Source organism: Priapulus caudatus, unplaced genomic scaffold, assembly GCF_000485595.1.
Source record: "Priapulus caudatus unplaced genomic scaffold, Priapulus_caudatus-5.0.1 Scaffold2036, whole genome shotgun sequence".
Classification (NCBI taxonomy): Eukaryota; Metazoa; Priapulida; class Priapulimorpha; order Priapulimorphida; family Priapulidae; genus Priapulus; species Priapulus caudatus.
The window spans coordinates 26,167-37,273 of NW_014579097.1; the positions used below are offsets into that span (position 1 = coordinate 26,167).

Consider the following 11,107-nt stretch of genomic DNA (forward strand, 5'->3'; position numbering starts at 1 on the left):
GCAGAAGCACACCGCAATGCCGAATAAAAAACAATTTGTGATGGTTTTTGAAGATTCGGACAGCCATGCTAGTTTTAATCGCTGAATGCTTATATATATATATATATATATATATATATATATATATATCAATCTTCTTTATATTTATCTATATATATATATATATATTAATATATTACTCAAACTATCTCAATATATATATATATATATTATATATATTATATATATATATATATATATATATATATATATATCACGAATTCTCGCGATCTTTGCTCTTAATTATTTATATCATCTCATTTAAACTAGTAAGATTATAAGAAACACGTGTTCACATTTTATAGCTATAATTTTCTCAGTATCATAATGATATGATAGTGATTTTAACAACTCTACTTACTAACATTGCTTCAACATAACTAGTGAATCGTAATTATTAAACCAAAGAAAAAAATTAACGCACTGCTCGCAAAATGGTACGATTCATTTTGTCATTTGAAAAATCACAAATAAATTCCCATACAATAAAATATAGATAGATTCAATCTGCTCATCGCAGTATACATAATTCATTACCATTTCATAAGCATATGAACAAGTGGCACTCAATCATATCAGTTCAGTTTATGGAGAAATCCGCCAGTACCCATACATAACCACGTATATTACTGTTCGCGAATATACGGTAGAAGTATGCATAGCTTTAATTACACGAATTGTTCGAACCTTTGTAACTGAACCTTCCATTGCAGCAAATATGTGTTCGGGTGTTATAAGGCAGTTAATCCGTCCGCCAGTATGTGAAATACTGACATAACGCCCTTGCGCCACAACGTCACTATTTCACATACGCAGCGTAGAACTATGTAGAACTGTTACGTATTGGTCGGAGCTGTACGTCACTATTCTACGTTGCGCTCGCCAAGCTATGTGAACATTTCACATAATAATTTTGTTGGCGTTTGCCGATAGACGCCACTGTCACCATTTTGTATATTATGTGTGATAAATTCATTAACTTTTATTGAAGAGTAGACACAACTAACAAAGATTAGAACGTATTTGTAGAGCTGAAATAAAAAATTTTGTTGTAGGACGTGTGTTAGCGGCAAGATCTTTGACATTCGATACGTTATAGTGTATTTGTCGCAGACAAGTGCACGAGAAACCACTACCAGCCAAGTTTGATCGGAGCCAGCAAGGTATTTTTTAAAAATAGGTAGCCTACTTATTAGCTAAAAAAAGCTAATATTAGTAGGTCTGTACGCCGTGCAAGACGGTCTTTGATATTCTAAGACTATGTCTACATGCTCGATCACTCGTGTTTAAAATATGCGGTCCACAATTAGGGGGCTTAGTAGTAGGACTAGTAAGTTCAAAGTTGGTTAGGGAACTAGTACTAGTAGTAGTACTACTAGTACTACTAGTACTAGTACAGTAGTACTACTAGTAGTAGTACCAGGAGTAAGATAATATAGATATATATAATAGATAATATATTATCTTACTCCTGGTAGTACTACTACTAGTAGGGCCTTCTAGTACTAGTAGTAGTACTACTAGTACTACTAGTACTAGTACAGTAGTACTACTTGTAGTAGTACTACTACTAGTAGGGCCTACTAGTACGAGTAGTACTACTACTAGTAGGGCCTACTAGTACTAGTAGTACTACTACTAGTAGTTTGTAATAGTAGTAATACTAATAGTATACTATTACTAGTAATAGTAGTATTAGTAATACTACTATTACTCCTACTAGTATAGTAATAGTATAGCTCTAGTAGGCCTAGTAGTAGTACTAGTAGTACTAAACTAAGCTATAGTACTAGTAGGCCTACTACTAGTAGTACTAGTAGTAGGCCTACTAGTACTATAGCTGATACTGATAGGGTCTATGTCCCCCAGGGTACTACCGGAACGTACCCTGGTAACTATCTAGCTGATATGGTTAGGGTTAGGGTTAGAGTTAGTTAGTAGGCGTAGGCGACTCCCTAAACTCGTTAGTGGCGTAGGCGAGGTACGGTCCGGCATATTAGATAGTAGTATTTAGTACCAGGGTACGTTCCGGCAGTACCCTGGGGACATAGACCCTATCAGCCCTACTATAGCCCGCGCACAATTGCCGGAGGCGTGCGGCAACTGTACGTGGGCTATAGTACTAGAGCTAGTACTAGTATATTACTATTAGTAATACTAATACTATACCGACCGACCGCGACCGACCGTAACGACAAACGACAAAAGTCGCGGCGACTGGCGCAGACACACTGCAGCGATGGCGACCGATGTTAGGTCAAAGTTCACCCAACATTCGCCACAGTGGCACACATGAGCAAACGGCAAAAACGCCTGCTGCGTGTGTGTGCAATGGCTCATTAGAACACAATAGTTTTTAATTTTCTGAAGTCATTTGTTGTTCCGTGTGGTTTCCGTTGTTCCGTGTGACTTACACATGAATAATACTTAAAGTTATTCACGAGTAAATACAGTACATGTAAAATCGTAATGAAATTCACACAACGTTTATTTTTGCGTGCCGGCACGCTCATTCTGTGTCATTCCCGATTGCAGGCTTTTCCTCAATCCCAGGAATTAAAGAGTTTTGCTGTCGTCCTCTCATCCCAGCGATGCCCACTCCTCTACATATTCAGTAATGAACATGCCCCAAGCGACTTATAAACAATCGTACCCCCCATTACATCAATCAATGCTGCCCCGGCCAGGGAGCGAATTTTTTTTCCTACACGTTATATCCATTGGGCTCTTCTGATTGGTTGCTTTGATTTGCTTTGACTCAACAAACCTTCAAAACAATCTGAGAACAAACGCCATTTGCAAATATTTCTTTTGGTTTATGATCGGTAGATAAGTACGTTTTCTGATGTATTTTCTATGAAAAACACACATTTTACTCATTAATATAAAATATAATATCACTATAATTACAATCTTTGTGTAAATGTGTTATTTTCATCATAATCTTAAGTTATGAGAGGGTCTGGGCTCTCGTAATACTACATACGTACGTATACGTACTCGTACTTCACTTCGTCGCAGGCAGGAGGAAGGAGTGAAGAGCTATTGTGCTGGATCCGACAGGTAGGTTCTATAGCGGATGATATATTTTGGCACTCTGAAACATAATAGATCGCGTTTGCGGGTTATTGATAGGTGCTGCCACCTTTGCAATGTGTTATGCAAAATTATAGTGCAGGAAGTTACTGCTTTTTTGTTGTCAAGAGTGCCTCCGGTGCGCGGTACCCCTGCGGTGGTATCCGGTGCGCGGTAACGGTAACGGTAACCCTAACTCCAACACCTCCAACACTAACCCTAACACTAAATACCTATATAGCTGATCGCTATATATAGGGGGTGTGATCCACAAAAATAATCTATGGTGTGGGAACAGATATCATGATGCCAAAACTCTAACCCTGCCCCTAACCCTAACCCTAACCCTAACCCTAACCTATTTACTAATACTAATACTAATACTAATAATATTAATCCTAATACTAGTGCTGCCACGTTGCGGTAGCACTCCACGCCCGGGGAATAGCAACATCCGTATTGGATTGTTTGAGCAAGAGGTTGAAAGCTTGTTTCGCCGCTAAAATAACGTCACAGACTCGCAGTGGATCTGGATCGATCTGGATCTGAATAGTTTACTGCATTGGTTTACTGCGTAGAAACAGTGACGTCAGTCGGTACATGCACAGTTTACTGTGTAGCGTTTTGTGTCTCTCTGCGACACCTGAGGGCGCCACCTGACAATACGCAGTAACGAGCGGTTTACCGGAGGGTTTACGGATGGGATTCGATCAGCGACTTTTCATACTTGACGCTCGCGCTGTACTCGCTAGTCTATTCAGTCATATTTGAAATAAGATTTTCGGATGTGCTATGTATATTACGACACTGTGACGTCATTTAGCGACGAAACAAGCTCAACCAATAGCAGCGCTCACTACAGCCCTATGTTCTTGATTGACATAGGAAAAAAAATCACGCCCGCGGCGACCCCTTCTAAAATTGATCACTATAACCTAACCACAAAAAAAGTTTGGCGCTTTTGTCCGCCATGTAAATATTTTGACCTATTTTGACCCTAAGGCCCCTAGCTAGTGTGGGCACTGCCGTACTTGAGACAGTAAGATAAGTCTGCAGCGCATATACGTAGTGTGGCTGCCGTTAATATGTCATTTTCGGAGGTTAATCAATGTGGGAACCGATCTATAGTCCTACGGGTCGTTGGTCCTACGGGTCGTTGGTCCTACGGGTCGTTGGTCCTACGGGTCGTTGGTCCTACGGGTCGTTGGTCCTACGGGTCGTTGGTCCTACGGTTATTAGTAAGAGGGGTAGAGTGCACGTCCAATTTTTTGTAAATCACATTTTTTTTATTTTTTTTTTATTATATTTTTATTTTTTATTAATCAACTTTTCTAAGAAACGTTATTAAAACGTTACTGAATAATGTTCTGCTAACCTAAAAGAAACATTTCCAACATTCAAGGAACATAACTTTGTTAGCTGGGATACTATAGTAATACACATATACATATTAAATGTGTATGTTATATAACTATGTTATGTTATATACCCTCAGTGGCGTCACAAGGGGGTGCGGAATGCACTGGGTGACACCATCAAATGGGTTGACATCAAAATAACTCTTTTAGCTTAAAGGGACTGCGTACAGGTTTCTTAGAAGAAAAAAACTTGCATTTTACCTCAACAACTTTAACAGAAAGTCCTGTCGCCTGTCCAGTTCTGGAAATTTGTGCAGCACACGCACGTACTATTCTTGGCAATCATGCCATTGCTGTAGGCCTCCTCCAAAATCTTGGTCTGTCCAGCATTGAACACAGTTTTCAGTGATGATCGCTGTGGTGGTCGTGTTATTGAAAACATACAGAGTAGAACAGTGATTAATTACAATTTTCAGCCACAATTTGTAGTGATGTCAAGAAGTGAAACACCGAATGTAACCTACTATAGTAATACACATATACATATTAAATGTGTATGTTATATAACTATGTTATGTTATATACCCTCGATCAGTGGCGTCACTGGGGGTGCGGAATGAACCGGGTGACACCATCAGAGGAGGTGACACCAAAATAACTCGTTTAGCTTAATGTTAAAATAAACAGTTTTGATGTAGTTCCTAAAGGTTTTCTCTTCTAATTCTATTGTTTTCTTACCGAATTTTCATTTTAACCACGTAAAACTATGTAAATATCAAGAGGCAGTGGCTGGAGGTACGACAGCCGTCTCTCCAATTTACGAGGCTGCAGGTACGGCAGTCCATTAATTTGCTTTCCCACAAACAAGACAAAGATGGTGGTGGCTAATTCAGACTTCGAAATGCCGTTGGAAATAAATTCACGATTTAAATTTTGGTGAGCTAGAAAACACTCGGATTAGGTATGAAAACGAACATTATTGTAAACTTTACATTAGAAGATCGTGAACAACTGCCTCAGCCCTCAACCAGTGGCGTAGCCAGAGGGGCGATGGGGGCGGCCCCCCCTAAGATTTAGAAGGCGAAAAAAATGGGAAATAAAGTAAAAAAAAAAGAAAGTGAGGTCAGGCGCGCCGGAAGCAGTTTTGGATTGGGGGGGCAAAGACCTAAGGGGGCTCACGATTTTTTTTATCGTGTGTGCGTGAGCGCGTGTGCGCGACGTGTGTGCGTGAGCGCGTGTGCGCGACGTGTGTGTGTGCGACGTGGGTGCGTGAGCGCGTGTGTGCGACGTGGGTGCGTGAGCGCGTGTGTGCGACGTGGGTGCGTGAGCGCGTATGTGCGGCGTGTGTGTGCGGCGTGGGTGCGTGAGCGCGTGTGTGCGGCGTGAGCGTCAATCACGCAAAGCGCGCAGCGAAAACTTAAAATGGATGTAGAAATTAGTTTTTGAACGTTAGAATTAACAACACATTTTATTTGTTCTTTCCCACTCTTTTTTTGGGGAGGGCTTTTTGGTTTTGCCCCCCACTTTTTGGATTGGAGAGGCGGGCGCCCCCCCCCCCTGCCCCCCCCCCTTCCGGCGCCTCTGAGTGAGGAGTTCGAATAAAGAAGATTTTTACAGATGCGTATATAGTTAATAATTAATTCAATTCTGGATGAAAGTATTGCATGTGTGGTTTGGGGTATTCTGTACCGTGTACCCTACGCACACAATGCGTTAGGATGAACGCGGGACCGGTCGGTAGGCTTGAGAGAGCTGTATTTTCCCTTCTTGCTTGTATGTACATGGAGCTCGGATGGATAAAATGTGTTCCCCCTTCCCGAGTGTCATCACACACGTTACCAGCACGTATCTTTGTAATGTTACATGAATTTTTGTATAAAATGTAATTTGCAAGTGATCGCAAACCTCATCTTCGTGCTATTTCTGTTTGATTGCTTAGCAGACGGTGTTCATGATATTCATTATAAGAATCAATACTAGAAATTTATTTAAATGATATCCTTGTTTTGTTAAAATATCTACATCAAAATACTGCTACCTTATTTAAACCAGCAGGACTGTTTCAAGTCGATAAAACATGCCAACAACATGCACCAAATTGCACCATTAACAACATCAAAATGCCATAAGCTCTCACTCTGGGAGTTGGGATAGCCACCCCCCCCCCTCGGGCGCTCCGCTCCCTCGAACTCATTGCCGCCCCCCCTTAGATTTAATCCTGGCTACGCCGTTGCCCTCAACTCAAACGAACGCCAATTAAAAAGGGGCTTCAACGAATGACGGCTGCCGTACCTCCCCCGGAGGGGGCACACCCATTGTTAAACGTACTGGGGACGTGCCGCTGGAAAGGGTATATTTTTCGAACATCATATATTGGCACAGGGTTATTTAGATACCCACCCATCAAGCTGATATTGGCCCAATAGCGGCCCAATATTGGCAAAACAATATTGGGCCAATATCACCAGGCCGATATTGAACCAATATCTGCCTAGATGTTGACAGGAGGACAGGACATAACCAAAGTGTGCAATATTGCAACAGGGTATACTTTTTAGTGCAGTATATTGGGACAGGGTGTATTTTAGGGCGAAAAGCCGTTAGTGCATGACAGGGTCAGGTTTTCAAGGTCCCTGAGGCACACCCCTACCCAGTTGGCAGTTCCGAGGCGAGTGACCCCCCCACCCCCCAGGTTACCTCAAGCCGCTATCATCACTATGTATATACTCATAACTGTACATTACGTACGACGGTGCGTAATTTTAATTTTAATTTTAATTTTGCTAGTTGTTTATGTCACTAATATTGCCATTAAATTCAGTGATATGCGGGAATTACGATTTTAAATTGGCTTTACGATAACATTAATACAAAAAAATATTACTAAGGATTCAGTATGGCCTGGTACTATAGTGACTATAGTGCCAGTACAGTATAGCTATAGTAGTGGGGCGCAAATCCACTTTAGGCACCTTAGGTATCACGAGCTGTAGGTGATGCACAGAGTGCACAGAGGTGGATTTGCGCCCAGTGGTACTAGGAGGCTACAGGAGGTTTATGGGGGTGACACCTATGTGAATGTCACCATGCATGCATGCATGAGGCTATAGATACAATAATGTAACCCAGCAAGAGTAGGGTACGTACCAATAGTAGTAAGTTTAAGTAGTAGTAGTAGTAGTAGTAGTAGTAGTAGTAGTAGTAGTAGTAGTAGTAGTAGTAGTAGTTGTAAGGTAGTAGTACCCTACTCTTGTTGGGTTACATTATAGGCCTACTGTATCTAGCATGAAGCATATCATCATAAGTGACTATGCCTATGGTGACACGTACCAACCCTGGTGACGCTGCTGTATCCCCTACTAATGTTGGGTTACAGCCCTTACCTTCTGCATATTCATCTTTGCTAAAGTACGTGGTTTACTTTACAACTAATACAAGGTTTATTCTGCTAATTTTGCGCGCCGAGTGGTCGTCGTGGAGGAAATGACGTCTCAGTACGGCATGTTGGGATATGCGATAATGATGTTTCTCGCGAATCGATTCACGCGGTATCATCGAGAGAAACGTAACACATAATAATAAAAGATCTTTTGTCACACGCATATAGCGCGTGAACTGCGCGCAGGTCTCGCGCATTGTGCGTGTGAATTGCTGTGAACCGGGTGCTTATACACGCCGCAAGGAAGTCAGATCTTTCAGAACATCAGCGACTAGCGAGGTAGGTGCGGGAAGACATCAACTCAAACCAAAAAAACAATTACATATATGCGCAGCCAAACGTACCACTAGTAAAGGGCATGAGGCACAGAGACACCAATAAAGACATAATATATATAGGTGCATAGAAATATAGTGACAAGATGTCGTAAACTGCGAGTGTTCGCCTAATAGTGTTTTTTCGTCTATAGGATAGAGTTTAGTTTCGATTGTTTCTGCCGCGTGCAGGTCGCTGTTGATAGAACGGAAGGCGTACAAGCCTGACTCGCTGATGACAGACCGGTTAATGGCGCGTGCCATGGCTTCACACGCAGAGTAAATATTTTTTCCTCTAATAAACCTGCAGTAGACCTATCCGCATGGTGTGACTGAAAGACAACGCAAGCCAATCATCGTGTGGCGAGGCATCCTAAAAGGCAATGGCTGGCTACAAAGTGTCGCAAGTCGACGTTTTTTTTGCGTGCACGCGTACGTATAGAACACATAATCGGGTCTAGCTTAACTGACTTAGCTTAGACTTAACAATATCTACTATAATACACGAAGGCGTGGGTATCTCGCTCGATCAGACGGACATTTCAGTTTCAGAGTTTTCACTAATTGGAAGGATCTATTATTTGTAACCCCCGAACAAAGTTCGTGGGGATACTATGGTGTTAGGCATCGTCGCCGCCGGTCCGCGCCGCGCCCCGCCGCCGCCGCGCCCCGCCGCCGCCGCCGCAGAGATTTCCTGTGAACGCCTCTACCGGCTGCAGTTCTTCTCGGCATCATCTTCAAATTTCGCATGAAGCGTGGCTCGGAGCCACACCTTGGAACGTACATACCCACCGTACCCCCCGTGCCGTTGTCGAATATTACTAGAACCTGTAACTTCTACACTTTACCGCATTGTCATGAAATTCTATTTGTATTTAAAATTTATATATTAAATTTAATATTAGCTCATTATAAAATTTGTATTTAAATTATATTTAAACTTTATGATTGTCGATCAATATATATATATACATATATACATACATAACGCACTTTTCGATGCCAAATTTGAAGATGATCCGAGATCGTCGCTAAAAACTACCACCATGGTCACTGCGACCTTTATTGTCACCTTTACACTTTGATCTATGATCATTTTCTCTTCCGCTCTCATAACTCAGCCCCTAATTATCTAGCGCGACCAAACTTGGTATCCTTACACCATGCGTGGGAGAAGCGTCTGTCGCATTACCAAAACCACCAACTGCCCTTGACCTTAGTGTGACCTTCACCGTCGACGCACATCTGAGGCCACGACAGATTGTCTAACAAACTTTGCTCTTTGGTGAGCTTATTTAACGTTTACCTGCCTGTCTAACGTCCTTACAGAGATATTCCATTCATACTAGATCACGGGGGATACATGTAGTTGGCGACAACTGCTCGTTTCTAGTTTTTAAATACGATCTAGCTTGCTTAATATTGATTGTGATTCCACTTGTAGCCGACGAATTATTTTGAGTGTTGCCGTGGAATAATTAGATGCACATGCGAGAGTACATCGTGATATACGTGGAGAATAAATTCTATCGTCGACTGTAAATAGATTTACTAAACAATTTTAGGCGGAAGAATCCAATTTTACTGATTTTCTAAACCAGATTACAATGGATTATGACATACAATGGTAACCACGTACAAGTGCAACGTTTTGAAATCTATAACGTAGATGTATAATTAAGACCGTCCCACAGCGTTTTAGTTATTACACGCAGAACTGCAATCAAGTACGCACGTACGTACGTAACCACGTACACGCAAGCACGGAAACACACATACACACACACGCACAAGCACACACGCACGCGCAAGTACTCCCGCACGCACATTCACACGGAAAAGCTCAAGACTCTGATATATATCTTAAACTGTGAGTTGATTACTCCCGGCATTGATTTTAAAGTGTTCGAGAGATATCCGACATTTCTTATAGTTCACTACGACAATCAAACTGGAATTTAACTACATGAGTTGTAACTTCTGTACTACACAGGAGATGCCTGCTCTACCTGCAAATGTAGAGCAGTGCCAATAACGTGTACACATCATGTGATAATTATTTTCGAATAAATCAGATTGGATTGTGTTGGATTGGATTGGATTGGATATTGGATTGGATATGATATTCAATTGGATTAGATTAAATTAAAATAAATTAGATTATGCTAGAAAATAGCAGTTTTGATTACTAGATATAGCTAGTTACTAGGTTTAGCCAACAAATTGAGTTTTTGATTAAGAGCATTAGATGACACTCTGAAATTAGCACACGTAGAAATTAAATCAAGAGATTTTAAGGAATCAGTACGTTGAACCACTTTCTCATCAATGATTTTTCACACTTTAGTAGTCAAGGTGTCTAGTCAATATAACTGCCACAATAGAAGACAATGTAAAGACCATTTTGACTTACTATAAATGATATATTTTGCGCCTTTGAATATCCCATGGCTAACAGCCGTTAATTTATCGCACACAAATATTCCTGATCCGCTAAAAAAGTGTATGTAGCGTTCACAGCTGCGTGACAGATATAGCATGTGCTAATCAAGTTGTCGAAACCAATTATGACGCAATCGGGATCTGCAGAACAATGAGATGCACATTTATGGATTTTATTTGGGAGATTGGGCAATACCAATGTCTTTACCACTTCCACTGCGTAGGTGATAACACTGGGATCTTGTATGCGGGTATAACTCATCGAAGATCTTTCCATAAGACAGGTTAACGGTGGCATGGTTGTAGTAGGTTGCGTCAGGCCTGTATCAGTCTGATCGGCTGTAGTCATGGCTGCTGTGGTCACGGCGCCTGTGGTCACGGCGTCTGTGGTCACGGCTCCTGTGGTCACGGCGTCTGTGGTCACGGCTCCTGTGGTCACG

At 41.5% G+C, this 11,107-nt stretch overlaps 1 long non-coding RNA gene across 1 annotated transcript in view; it reads right to left on the reverse strand.

Annotated features, from left to right (window-relative positions):
• Window positions 1–207: 207 nt before the first annotated feature.
• The window catches only part of LOC106818119, a 16,804-nt gene continuing 5,904 nt past the window's right edge, over window positions 208–11,107 (reverse strand). Inside the window, exon 3 of the long non-coding RNA XR_001395153.1 lies at window positions 208–726. This is a non-coding gene — a long non-coding RNA (uncharacterized LOC106818119). The remainder of the gene's footprint in view (window positions 727–11,107) is intronic.